Raw genomic sequence first — 14,246 nt, 5'->3', positions numbered from 1 at the left:
AAGGAAAAAGGTGAATTAATGGCGCTCTCTCAGAGGAGATAAATTTTAAGCTGGAGTATTAATGTTCTAATGCCACATAACAAAACTGTCTCCCACACGACACCCATTTATTACCTCATAGTTTTGTAGGTCAGAAGTCTGGGCATGGCCCACCTGGATCCTCTGCTCAGAAATTCACGAGGCTGACGTCAGGGAGTTGGCAGGGGCTGAAGCCTCCTCTGTGGCTTCATTGGCAGAAGTCAGTTCCCCGTGGTTAGAAGCCCGAGAACATCAGCGCCCAGGGGCGCCTGCTGTTCCCTGCCACGTGGCCCTCTCCGCGTGGCGCTTTGCGTCTTCCAAGCCAGCTGGAGAACACTTGCCACTCTTTCTTCCATCTCTGACATTTAGATCCTTTCCGAAAAGGCTAAACATCACTTAATTAGATGAGGCCCACTCAGAAAAATCTTCCTTTTCGTTAACTTACTTTGAACATTTAGCTGATCAGGGACGTTAGTAACACGTCTAAAACCCCTTCGTCCTAGCAATAGACCTTCATCTAATCACCGAAAGAGCATTCCATCCTATTCACAGGCCCCACCAGCACCTGGCGGTAAGGGATTAGAGAAGGGTGTGATTCCTTGAAATCGTCCTGGGATTCTGCTCATTGCAGGTAGATTTTGTTAGACAAATAGGATTTTTCCAAGTGGACGATGAGCGAAGACACATTACAGGCTGATATAACAGGGGTGTGTGGACATCATCCTTCCTTACTCACGCTGCCACGGGAGTTTCTGGTGCTTAATTTGCCTGTTTCCAGTGCTTCTCCCTCCTTTTCCACGGCTTCTCCCAACTCTTGTCCTCACTCCATTCTGTTCTTTACTCTCGGCAGAGCTACTTCTCCTAAATGCAGATCTGCTCAAGTGACTATCTTTCCTCTCCTTTCTGTGTCTTCATCTAGTTAGCGCTCGGTGAAGACTCAGCTCAGGGGTCACGATGTGAGGAAAATTTCTCTGACCGCCCCATCCGTCTCCTCTGCCGAGGGAAATTATCGGCCTGTATTATAGCTCTCCATTTAAACTCTGACTATAAACTCCTTATGAGAAATTATGGCTCGCCATTGTTCTTCACATCTCTGACCATATTATACTTTTAATAAATATTAGATGTTTAATAGGTATTTATAGATAGGTAGCTGGATAAATTGGTGGGAGACATTTTGGGGGGAATGCCGGTGAATTCCGGGACTGAGTACGAAGTAGGAGGGATGGTGAGCATCAGGGGTAAATTTGAAAAAGGAAGCAGGTGCCAGCTGAGGCAGAGACACGTTGCCTTGCTGGAAATTCGGACGTGGCAGGTTTTGAACAGCGGAGATGTAAATGATCACATTTGCATACAGAGAGAGTTCTCAGACTTCAAGGCGGATGATTCATGAGAGTGGGAAGCACATTATAATAAGAGCGATTGCATTAATCCCCCTTTATCTGCGGTTTCTTGTTCGGAGAATTCAGTTACCTGCAGTCAGCTGAGGTCCGAAAATATTAAATGGTGCATATTTTGAGAGAGAGAGAAAAACCACATAACTTTTATCACAGCGTATTGTTGTAATTGTCCTATTTTATCATTAGTTATCGTGGTTAATGTTCTGCTATGCCTAATTTATAAATTAAACATCCCCATAAGTACATATGGGTAGGAAGAAATGGTGCACGTAGGGTTCAGTACTCTCCGTGGTTTCGGGCATCCACTGGGGGTCTTGGACCGTGTCCCCTGGGGGTAAAATGGCATGACTGCATTGGAACACTCCAGAAGAAAAATAATGAGGACATGAAATTAGAGCGTGGCCATGAGCATGAACAGAAGGGACACCTGCGAGAAGGACTTGGGAAGGGTTCGTGTCATACTAGGTGACACAAAAAGAGAGAGGACAAACGAAAAAAGAACTCCCAGGTTTTTGACTTGAAAACTGACTGTAATTATGACCCCTGAGATAGAACAGGAGGAAAAGCACATCAAAAAGGAAAGGTGACGAGTTTCGATTTATGACGCCGCCTGAGGTAGACGTCGAGGTAGCAGTCGACTGCCGTGATGGCTGTTCGCATGCATTTCCGCCCCTTTTCAGTCGGTCTTCCTGTTACTCTAGAAGCTACGAAACTAGAGGTGACTCTGACCACTTGCACCTTGGGTGTTAGCTTCAGACTCGGTTCCACCAGGGAGCTGTAGCGACGTAAAAGCTGACATGAGGAGATGAAGTCAATGGCATCTTCTTGCAGCTCGGGTCGATTTCGGCTAGCAAACAAGGTCATGGAGATGTGAGTGCTTTCTGCAGCCGGGGTCTCGTGGCCAGACACTAGCTTCATGTCTTTCAAGGGGCCATTCATGTGGCATCAAGGGTCAGTGCTCCCGTGACTAGTCCCCAGTTTCGTAGCCGTGGGAGTGACGGCGGTAGCGTCTGACGTTCTGTCCTGCCGAGGAGTCTTCGACTTAATGGTCAATGTCAATGGTCCACAGCTGTTGTTTCGTTTTGCTTCTTCTAGATAAAGAAGTTAGATTCCTGCCAGCGCGTTTCGTCACTGCGTTCGTAGATCCTTCTCACAATCGCCGATGTGGATGGGCTTCCTCTCTGTGCTCGGCATCGCTTTCCTGGGAAGTGCCAGGTGATAAGACAAGCAGAACGGTTACTGAGATGGACAGGCAAAGCGTAAGCATTCTCGAATTTGCGGCTAACCCCTCTCTTCGATCGTGAGCTTTTACAAAAGATGGGAGGATCCACTGATTTCATATAGATCCTGCTTCCTGTCCTGGTGAAGTCCTGTAGACAAAGAAATAATAAGGGTTTCTGCTTAGACGGTGAAGGCAAAGAAGATAATAAAGTCGGGAAAATATACCATCTGCTCACGGTGTCCTGTCGCACTAGCAGAGGGGGGAGCATGCACCCAGAATCTCGGTCTTCTGCTCTCTCATCCAATGGTCTTTTCACTGCATGACTCTTGTTAGCCAAGTAGCTTTTCTTAGGTAATACAAAAGTAAACTTCTGTCACTCTCCTTTCTGAATTTCTAATCGAAGGAGTCCAAGACGAAGACGTTTTACTCTTTGTCCTGGAGGGAGCCAGATTCTGTCTGCAGCCTCATCGGGACTGTCAGATGTCTTGATGTAGGACTTGGGAAATGGACTTCCCATAACTTCACCTCACTGAACGTGTGTTCATGTTAATTCACTGTTTCTGCTTGTTGACAGCTGCAGCTCCTATTGCCAAGATCTCTGTAAATGGCCTGAATTGTTGGCCCAAGGATCAGTTCAAACTAGAGAGCCCCTGGCTGTTTTTAAAGGCAAATGTGATCAGATAACTTTGAGTCATATTGGGCAGGGTGGATTCAGCCTAAGGATGAGGGGATTGATCAGCTCACGTGATGAATGATCAAGCGGCTGCCTCTCAGTTGTCCAAGCTTCCTTTTCTGAGTTGTCAAGACATAGCTTGCCTTCTTCTTCACTGGTTATACACAGAGCTGGTTCTAGAAGAATGGATAGGAAAAGAGGCTACACATAATCCCTCTGAGAAAGGAAAGAGAGCTTCAGATACTAGAGAAGTTCCTGCTTCACAGAACCTACTGATGCTTTGCATTGGGGCTAAGTAAATGCCAACATTAAATTTAATTTATTTTGTGAAACGAAACAAGACCACGTTGGCTTTTTCTTAGGGCTAACTGAGACGTGAGTACGATATCAATAATGAAATAAATAGCCACACGAGCAGGCTCTTTTTTAAGGTACTGGGCCAAAAATTAGAAGTTGCCAGTATAGAAGCCATGGGAAAGTCCTGTGGGCATCAGGGGACCCTACTATCAATATTAACTCGTGTTTACTATAAAAAATAGAGTCCCTACCTGTTGCACTTCCTGTTCTTTGTTGGGATGTGTGCCATGTATCTACCTTAGGCAATAATCTCTTGATGAACTGAGTAGCATAAAACTTGGTCATGTTTCCATATCTGGTTGCCAAAAATATTACTTCTACTCCAGTATAAGTACCTGTCTGCTGAATATCCAAGAGACCCTTCGAGACAACCGAAAAAATGAACTTATTACCTTCCCCTTCAACAAACCTGCACCTCTTCCTCCTTAATAAACAAACAAACAAGCAAAGAAACAAACGAACGGTAAAATGACCATCACTTGTTATTCATTCCCCACACCCTCCGCTTCCCACTCACCAACCTGCCAGATCAGCGCGACCTCCTCAGTCTCTCTAACTTGACATCTTCTCTTCGCGGCCCCCACCTTTCTAGCTCCGGTGCTCATCATTTCTCATTTTAATTTTGCAACCATCTCCTAACCGGTCTCCTTCTAAGCTTGCCCTCTTCTTATCTGTCCTTTAATTGCCATCAGAGGAATATTTTTATAACAAATCGGTCAGGTCTTTCCTTGAAATCTTTCAGTGATTTCTCATTACAGTACTAACGTCTCAGCTTGACATTGGTGTGTCTCTGCCTCCTAGCTTCATTCATCACTGTTCTCTGACTCGTCTCGTGCCCAAGAAATCTTTCAGTGATTTCTCATTACAGTACTAACGCCCCAGCTTGACATTGGTGTGTCTCTGCCTCCTATGTAGCTTCATTCATCACTGTTCTCTGACTCATCTCATGCCCAACACAGCCCTTCTCATCCTCTCTCTCTCTCTCTCTCTCTCTCTCTCTCTCATTCCTTTATTCTTGGAGACATAGCATATCATCTTGCGGGACAATGTTCTATGATATACCAAAATTCAATTAAGAAACTTGTTTATGTGCGTCCGAAGCACCTGGTTTGCCTCTGTGGTAGCATTTAAAAAACACTTTTGGCAGTCTTGTATTTTTTTTCAATTTCTCCTACTGTACTGTAAGTGACTCGAAGGCAGAGGATAGGTCCTATGGACATAACAGCCTCCAAACCAGAGTAGTGAGCCTGACGCGAAGTATGCACATAACCCTCATCTTCTCCAAACCACTGTTCTCTCCTGCATCAAAATCCATCCCAAAGTTGTAGCATTATTTTCTCAGATGGCTCGACCTGACCTCCTCATCCTTTTGGCATATTTAGAATTGGATTTGGGAAAGGAGGAGAAAGCCTGTGTTATTTTGATATCTCGTGTCCACATGGAAGTCTCTATAGCACTTTTAGATGAGAGGTATCTTAGAAATATCAGAAATCAGACCTACTAATCATAGTCGTGAGAATTGAGAGTATTAAATCGTCATTAAAAAAAATAATCTTTCAATGATTAATCTTTGATCAAAATTCCTTAGAAATTAAATGATAACGATGAGTTGAATGGTCAAATGTAGGCTTTGTTTTTAGCCCTGGTGTGGGGTGGGGGTCAGCATCGTGGGCTTTCATATTACCACACTTTCATATGTTAAGGGACATGGCTGACCAATTCCATGTGTGATCACAAGAGGTGTTGAGAAAAGGACCCGAAGTATTACTTTGAAAATATTATTTAAACTACAGCGAGAAGTCATTTGGCTTTCAACATCATTTTGCACAAACATAAAAGATGAAGAGTGAGGGAAACATAAAGAGATTGCATGTCATCCCTTTCACGAACCCGTATGAAGTCACGTTCTAATGCTATACTGGACACCAGGATGACAGAATAGATAAGGTATAGTGAATTTGTAATCTAATATGAATCTATAATTAAAATAAATGGAATCTATGCAACAGTAAAGATAAGCCACTGAATGCTACGGGGGCAAATTAAAAAGAGTTCCCAATTCTTGCTGCTGAAGTCATGAAGTGACGGAAAGACTTCTCTGGAAATAGAACCATGGAGCCATATAAAAGCTCAGGCCGTGTGGGGAACTGAGAGTCACGTGATGTGACTGGACTGCCGAGCGCGGGGTGGCCAGGAGGGTGGGGGACAGTAGCTCCCCAGGAATCTGGAGACTCAGAGTGCGCTCGGGGGACAAAGAGGCCATCGTAGGAATTCGAATGGCACTTCTAGCCCACATTACAGGAAGCCTTAAAATTCTTTGACGATAACCTTTGTTAGATCTAAATATGCCAGATTATTCTAGTGGCGCCGGGAGGTCAGCCTCTTTGAAAGCCTTTGAGGAGCTTTGAAATTGTTAACTCCTTGAAGTAACGGGCATCTTGAGGAGGTCAGCATGGTCGGTGCTATAAACCAACCATGGAGTCAGACAGCCCCGGGTTTAGAGTCCCGGCTGATTCACCTGTTCAACCAGCTGTGTGACCTTGGATGTGTGGTTAAAGACCTCTGAGTTTCAGTTACTTATGTAGTGACATTTTATCTCAAGTGATTGTTATGTGGTTTAAATGAGATGGTCCAACATGTGTTCAATAAATGTAAAAATTTTGAAGTATATTTAAAATATATAAAGTATATTACTTACAAGTAATATAATTTAGCATATTATATTAGAAGTAATTATAATATTTACTATATTACTTTAGTATATTACTTGTATTAGTGTATTTTAACAATATATTAAAAGTACATTAATATTTTGTATATGACTTTTAGTATATTACATACATTATAAAATTAGAGTTGAAAATCAAAGGGTTGATTTTCTAGTCAGTTAAATTATTTATTTATTCCCTTGTAGAGGTGATTCATATCACATATTTTCAGCAATAAGTTTGACATAGCGTAGATGCTCAGCAAACCCTGTAGAATTAGTGAAGATCCCTATTTCATTATAAAATGCCACGTTGCTCCGGACTCAAGGCTCAGATCAGTATGATGCTGCCGAGTTAAACATTGTGAGTTATGTAATTATTTTTTAAAACGCGTTTTGAAAATAGTGGCTCTTTATTTCAGTCCCTATGATTCCCCACCCAGAAGACAGAATGCGAATGCCTTACTCCTTTTTGGGTAACTGAGGGTCAAAGGTAGAGCGAGAATTTAAATCAAGCCCCGCCCCCCGCCCCCCCCAACACACACACACTCAAACGAATGCCCTTGACAGTGCTCTTCCACGTGCTTCTTCCTTTTGAGTATCTTGGGCCAGAAGGCCTTTCTGTGGAAACTTATTAGAATTCTCTTTGCGGTTAGGGCATCGAGCAAAGAAAGCTCTGCCGTCCTACTTGCTCGAGCCTGTGGGAGGCGAGTTACTCTGTGAACAAAATGCATGCAGCTGTCGGAGCGAGACGCTCTGGAGTAGGCCAGCAATTTTACAGTTCAGGACCAGATGGGATGTGATCGAATGTGTCGACAAAAAGCAGAGTCACAAGGTCAAGTGCCGACTTTCCAGATCAATTTTTAAACTGTCTCTGCTGATTAGGGCAATGGACGTATCCATACATTCTTGGGGAAGGTATTGATCGGGGAACAGAAGCTAACTTAATTTATTCCAGCTTAGAAAAATTGTCCACGAAGTATTCTCCTTGATTCGTCTTTTTTTTCCACCCCCCCTGCATATTTGAAAACCTTTTGGAGGAGAACTGTGGGAATCATCTTCCCCAGAGCACTGGCAGATCTTCCTTAATTCCATTAATGGAAGCTTGATGCCAGGTCAAAATACTTGGTTAAATATTACCCTGACTGGTTCCTTTATTTCCAGCATTCCATTGGCACAGGTTAGAACCAGTTTTCTGCAAACATGTTTAAATGTAAAGAGTCATTATTTTTTCTTTCTGAACTCAGAGTAGTTGCTGAGTCGTGCTGTCCTGCATAAAATATGGGGAGGTAAGTTCCAGCTTCTTTTTTCAGAGAATCGTAGCAAAGAGCTGTGGTTCTGGATAACTTCCCATGCTCATTCTTTTGAAAATGAGGAATCCTGAAATTCAGCCTATAGTATAAAATGAGTCAAATTCCAGTTTTCTCTCCAGAAAATTGACAGAGCAAGAGATATTTTGCGTTGCTAAATAAGCAAATGCAATCTCTTCCTCCAAATCTTGAATGCACATTGGTGAGGATGGACCATCCGATGATCTCGCATGATTTTTTTTATCTCCGGCCTGCATGCCCAGAGGGAATGGTACAGAAAAACTGGATTCACTAGACCTGGAAAGGCTGGATGAGCCCTGAACTGGCCATCGGGGTGGAGGAAGAATCGAGCACACGAAATGTGAATTCCTTCAACTTTCTTAACGAAAGAAAATTTCCCACTGGAAAAAATCAGTGTATAACTCATAGCCATTCTGAAGTTCTTATACAGATGCCAGTGGTGATCCTGATTCATTATTTGACTCCATTTGTGAAGACCACCAGCCTTATTCCTTTGGGCAATCGATGGGAAATAATCGTTCAATTTTTAATTAAGAAAAAATTATACCTTTTCAGCATCTTTCCTCTCATTTTGCTGAAAAGGTTTTCTCATGTGATCTAGTTCTTTATGAGCCAACATGAACGTAGAATGAACACAAACAGCAGTTCTAATCTTACACTTGAATCTCTGTGTCTATACCCGGCGTGAGGGGGCCTAAGGAAATGAATGTGCTAGGGACTCATGCTTCACTTGGCATTAAGCCTCCACCCTTACCTGGGAAAATAGTCTCTACTAAACAACCTGATACAGCTCCCTTTCAATGAGGGTAAATGGCATTTAGAAAGGGATTTAAACACATAGGACACAGCATCGGCAAACATGGGATCTGCGGCATGCAAAGCGGAACTGAGAAATCTTACATTTTAATTGAAACAGATACATACAAGGCTAGTTATAATATAAGGTGATAGATATAATAGTATTGGAATTAATAGGGATTCACAGTGAGTGCAGAGCCAGCACCTCAGCCTGAGGTGGTCGGGAACCCTTAACACAGAAGGTGCATCTAAAGAAGCTCCTGGAGGATGAATAGTTTCCCCAGCAGAGAGGGAAAGGAAACTGTGGCAGAATTTGAAGGTGGCCCCAGTGATCTTTATCCTTGTATAATTCACTCCCATTAAGTGGGCGTAGAACTTGTGGATATGACGAGACTTTACACCCATGATATGCAGATGTAATCAAGGTCCCTATCAATTGCATTAATCCAAAAGAAATTATCTGGGTGGGCCTGATCCAATCAGGTGAGCCTTTAAAGAGACTGGGACTTTTCTGAAGTCAGAGAAGTTGGAAGGGCCCATGGAGGAGGCCGTGCGTCAGGGACCCAAGAGCCACCGCTAGGAGCTGCATGTGGCTCCAGACAACAATGAGCAAGATCAAGGGCGTTAATTCTGCCACCAACCTCTAGGAGCTTGAAAGTAGACCTTTCCCTAGTCGGGCCTCAGGCTGAGATGGCACCTTGATTTCAGCCTTGCGAGACACTGAGCAAAAGAACTCAGCTGTGCTGGGCCTGGATTTCCGACCTGCACGATGTAGTAAATTGGTGCTGTTTTAGTTACTAAGCCACTGAGTGTGGTTTCAAGCCTCTGCAGCAGTCGAAAACAGAAGGGAATTCTATGGGGGGCTGGGGGGCAGGTAATAACACAGCTACCTTGCAGGTGAGAAGGGATGTGGAAGGCCGGGGCTGAGGATGGCAGGAAAGAAGATGAGAAAGCCAGGTGGGGGGTGCTTTCTGAAAGGCCTGTTCCCAGGAGCATGAGCAAGCGTCAGCACAGACGGGTAACCAGATCTACGGCTAGAAAAATCCATGGGAGAAGTATGCAATGAACTGGAAGGCAGTTGTCCTAAAACCAGCGAGACTGGAAAGGGCTCTGTCGTAATAACCAAGACAAGAAATGCTGTAAAAATGGCTCCCAGAGACATTTAGTGGCCAACCGGACTTTAGGCCCATTTTGTTTTCACATTTCTTTTAAGTTCTTTTAGAAACACACACACACACACACACACACACACACACACACACACACACACACACACACACACACACACACACGATAGAATCGTGGACCTTCCAGCTGGGTAAAGCCTTAAGGAATCATCTAATGATATAAAGACCTCACCGTAAATTGAGAAAATATCAACTTGCTCACAGGAAAATAAGTGGGTGTAAGCAAAATTACATGAGTTATGACATCTGTGTAATTCTTGGTGTGTTGGGATGTGGGGTCGAGCTGGCTCAGCCCAGGCCTGGGCTCTCTGCTCTAGACGAGCTCCCGAAGCCCCTCGGAGCCAGTCAGTGATGGTCGTGTTTTCTCCGAGTGATGCTAAGAAACGCCTCATCGAAACTCTAGAAACTTTAGAAAGCCTTCCTTTCGGTAGATCGAACTATGAGATTTATAAAAGGACTCGACGTCTGGGCCGGATTCCAATAGGAGAACACAGGACCAGTGATAATCCAGCCTAACCCTAACGAAATATTACATCATCATCCACCGGGGAATTTGCTGTTTACATGTTTAGGCTTAGTCATATTTTAACCCCATCACACTGACCACACACAGGCAAAGCTCCCAATCGCCTCCCTGCAGGCACACGTCGCCAGAAGAGTCCCGCTCGGTGCCAGCTCTGCCTTCGAGCCCATGTGCCTTCTCGGCGATTACCACATCTTTCCCCAGTTCTGACCTTAGCACTGGGAGAGGTTCTGCCAAGATCGCAGAGCTCCGGTCCCACAGGCTTCTCGCTGAGATCCTGCAAAGTCATACCACTGGCACAGCTACAGAAGGGACCACACCCAGGAAAGAGCAGGCCCCGAGTGCTGGCTCGATAGCCACTGTCCCTTCCCATCGAAGAGGAGATGTGAAACCAAGAACCCTCAAGGAGAAGAGGAAGAGAGGAAAACAACGGCCCGTGGGGCAGTGCTCTGTTCACCCTTTAATGTCCCACGCTGCACCATCTCCTGGAGCCCAATCTGCTCCTCCCTCACCCCCGCCCCTGATGTCATACAGCTTTACGGTGTCCTGTGTCACTGAACTTACCACACTGTATTGTATTTACCTGTCTCCTTCCTCTACCGGACTTCGAGCTTCTTAGGGCAGTGGTTATACTGCTCTACCCAATCGAGTAATATTTAGTGAGCTCCTACTGTATACCAGACATTTTCCAGACACTGGAGACGCAACAGTGAACAAGGCAGACTAGTCACCTGCTCTGGTGGGACTTATTTCTGGTGAGGAGACAAACTTACGGACGTTTTTCTAAATACTTTTATGTTCCCAGATTCTAACAGTGTGCTTATCATATAATCAAAGTGTAAATATATGTGTGTGTGTATGTATATATACCTTGAATAAGTAAAAAGACCTGTAACCTCATGATGTATGAAAGATGAGGTGTCTTGTAAATGTGGATTAAGTACTTCCATTTTTTTTCTTTTTTCTTTTCTTTTTTCTTTTTTTTTTTTTTTATGCCTACCGCACCTGGTCTTCCTAGGTGGTCTCCCATCCAAGTACTAACCAGGCCCGACCCTGCTTAGCTTCCGAGATCAGACGAGATCAGGCTTGTCCAGGGTGGCATGGCCATGGACTTTTTTCTTTTTACTAAATACTCTTTGGAAGTATATGGTCTTCATGCTTTTCTGCTGACTACTGAAGGACCCACGAAGCAGTACCATAGGGCGAAGGTCAACCCACAGAGACGGCTATGTCTTCTGCCCATCACCCTGACCAGTACAGCCCCCATGACCAGGCTAGAGACAGCGGCATGAATGCCAGCATGCATAGCATGGAAATGACAGAAGTCACAATGAGGCTCCCAGCGGACACTGTCGCACGATGCTGGGTTTCTGGACTCCTAGAGGAATAATACTCCCGACATGCTGTACCCCAGCCCCCTCAATGGAGTTCAGCGTTTGGCTTTAACCTTGGGCCTTGCTTTCCATTAGGAGCCACCATCCTTACAACCTTTCAGAATCCCCGTACCTTCATTCCTGTCGTAGTGGACGTCTGTGTGCTCCCAGAATCCTCTTCTTTCAGAATCCGCCCTTTGCTTTCTCCAGATGGGGCTGTTGATAACCCCATGGCTCCCTCTCAAAAGTTTGGTGAGAGAGGGGCACGCTGAGTCAAAAAGGGACACTGTGAGTCTTTTTCAAGGAATCTTAGGTGTTTGGGAGGAGTCAGGGTGTTCTGTGCTCTGGAGTCATGGTTTGTAGGGAGATGTAAACAGTACACTGAACGAGCAGGGTTTATAATGTATTCATATGAAATTACTTTTGATTTTCCACTACCCCTTCGAAATTTTATCTGACCTAGAGAGAAATTCCCGTAGGCCTATTTTCTGATCATGCTTAGATCCTCAAGTCACAAACACCAGTCCCACTTTTCAAACTGCAATGTCGAGTCCAAGATGTTAATGAAAACTTTGAACTCGACTTAAAGTAAAATAGTCTCTCCCATTCCTGGACGTCGGCCTGCTTCAGGCAGAGAGGCAGCAGAGGGACATTAGGGTGGGGAGGAATGAGGTGGTTGACCTTTTCTGCATTTCTCTGTCTTATACTTCTAACTGTTCACCTCCTAACTGTTTTCTAGTTCTCACTCAAGGAATGTGAGCAGAAGCGGTCTGTGCCACTCCTGAGTGACAGCCCCATGCAGCCCATATTCTCTTCCCCTCTCTTCCCCTTTCCTCTTTGGCCCCGTGAACAATACAAGGCCTGGAGATCGATGAAGCCACAGCCCGCTAACGACCAGGTCCCTGAATGAGCATGTGGAGCAGAGCCTAAGACCAGCCTGAAAATCTTACCTTAGACTGATATGTAAAAAAGAGATTTTAGTTCTTTGACTCATGATATCAGGAGATCTTTCTGTCATTTTACTCTAGCTATGGCCCGAGGTTAAAAAAAGGGACACCCCAAGTTGGATGGCTGCTAAGATATTTCCTACATCTCAGAGGGTCTGGGAAATTGTATGAGGGATAAAATTTGAGATGTTGCCATTGTGTGCTATGCTGTAGCTCTCCTTGGTTACCTTAAAATCTAGGCATCAAATAGCCTTACATCTGTGGTGTTTTGAGAAACTACATATAGGAACAATGTAGGGAAGAGAGGGGAGAAAACATAGCTCAGAAGATTAGACATATAGAAGAGATGGAGAATTCACTGGAGCCAAGAAACTGTAGGAAGATAACCAGGAAAAAGATAAATCCCCAAAGACCTCTGAGGTGTACTGAGAAGGTGCTAGAATCTCCACGGTAGTAAGGGTGGGGCTTAAAGCCAATTATCTTCAGTAACTGAAAAATGGTGTTGGAGGAAGCGATCGAGCAGGCAGCAGACACTTAGCATATGTCCTTCCTTGTTGTTCAAATCATGTGATTTTTCCAGGCACAGTTCAAATGTCATTTCCTCTGTAAACTCATCTCCACCCATGAGTCAGCACGCAAGGGGGTCCTGCAAAGTTCCACGGGCAGGAGCCCCGTTCCCTGGTGGGAGCTTGTGGGCGGCCCTGCACAGCAAGCATGGCGTTCAGCTTTGCATTGTTGGAAATTAAAAAATACAATCGAATGAAAGAGTCTTTGACTGAGGACAGGTTGGGTTGTACAGCGTCGTCATGGCCTATCCTCAGAAGGCCTTGAAGGGGACACGGATTCGTTTTATGACTTCCTCTAAAGGGAAACTTGAACTCTCCCTGTGCCAAGGGGGCATTTTCCTCCCATCTGAGGGTGTCCCCAGCCTATATGCGTATCTCCATGGTGACCCTACACTCCTAGAGCCCTTCCCAGAAATGTCCAATTAGAAAGTCGCTCTTTTCATTTTTTTTTTCCTTTTAGGAAGGGACTCCCCGTTTCTCCTCTTTCACCAGCGGAATGAGCAGCTCAGGAACAGCAACTATGGATGAAAACTTAATTGCCAAGTACACCCCACGGCTTATTTGTGGAGGGAAATGTTCGTGACCTTTTGACCTTTCCGATAGCTGGCGAAAGCGAATCGGTAAGCCTTTTATTTTTCCTTTTTAATTAAACAGGAAAAAAGATCACACCCTAGCTTGGCTGGGAACCAAAGGCAGGGATTTCGGAGCTCTTCCTGAAAGATCGCAGCACAGATGTGTGGCTGGAGGATGGGAACAGAGGCCCGGCACGGTGTCATCATGGTGGCAGTCTTGGTCTCTTCCTAGAAACCACAGCGGCCAGGGCTTCTGGAAGGGGGTTACAAGGAGAACTGTAGGCAGTTAAGTTGCCTGTGCAGCAGAACCTCGCTCCTATAAATCAGGACCGTTTGCAAATGCACCACATCCTTTCTCCGACCGGGCCGGTGAAACTGCTTCCTTGACTCCAGCAGGTAGATGCCTGTGGTTTCAGAGCTCTGGGATGTTCCATGCCGTGTGCCACATGCGTGTGGTTTGTTAATGACCTGGGTGTCCGCTGAGGTTTGTGACCACGGATTGTCACAGAGCTCTACCTGACTCCCTTCTTCTGGAGAAGATGAGAACATTCTTACCGTATTAGTCACGCTAG

General features: G+C 44.9%; 1 long non-coding RNA gene and 1 pseudogene across 6 annotated transcripts in view; one reads left to right on the top strand and one right to left on the bottom strand.

Moving 5' to 3' along the window:
* Positions 1–14,246, top strand: part of LOC107195959 — a 304,896-nt gene that overhangs the window by 240,758 nt on the left and 49,892 nt on the right. For all 6 annotated transcript variants that reach the window (XR_003047553.1, XR_003047558.1, XR_003047554.1 and 3 more), the window contains 2 exons: positions 2,514–2,677; positions 13,563–13,722. This is a non-coding gene — a long non-coding RNA (uncharacterized LOC107195959). The remainder of the gene's footprint in view (positions 1–2,513; positions 2,678–13,562; positions 13,723–14,246) is intronic.
* On the bottom strand, positions 11,210–11,328 carry LOC112483276 (annotated as a pseudogene).

Source organism: Pteropus alecto, unplaced genomic scaffold, assembly GCF_000325575.1.
Source record: "Pteropus alecto unplaced genomic scaffold, ASM32557v1 scaffold65, whole genome shotgun sequence".
Lineage (NCBI taxonomy): Eukaryota > Metazoa > Chordata > Mammalia > Chiroptera > Pteropodidae > Pteropus > Pteropus alecto.
This window is presented reverse-complemented; position numbering and strand designations above follow the sequence as displayed.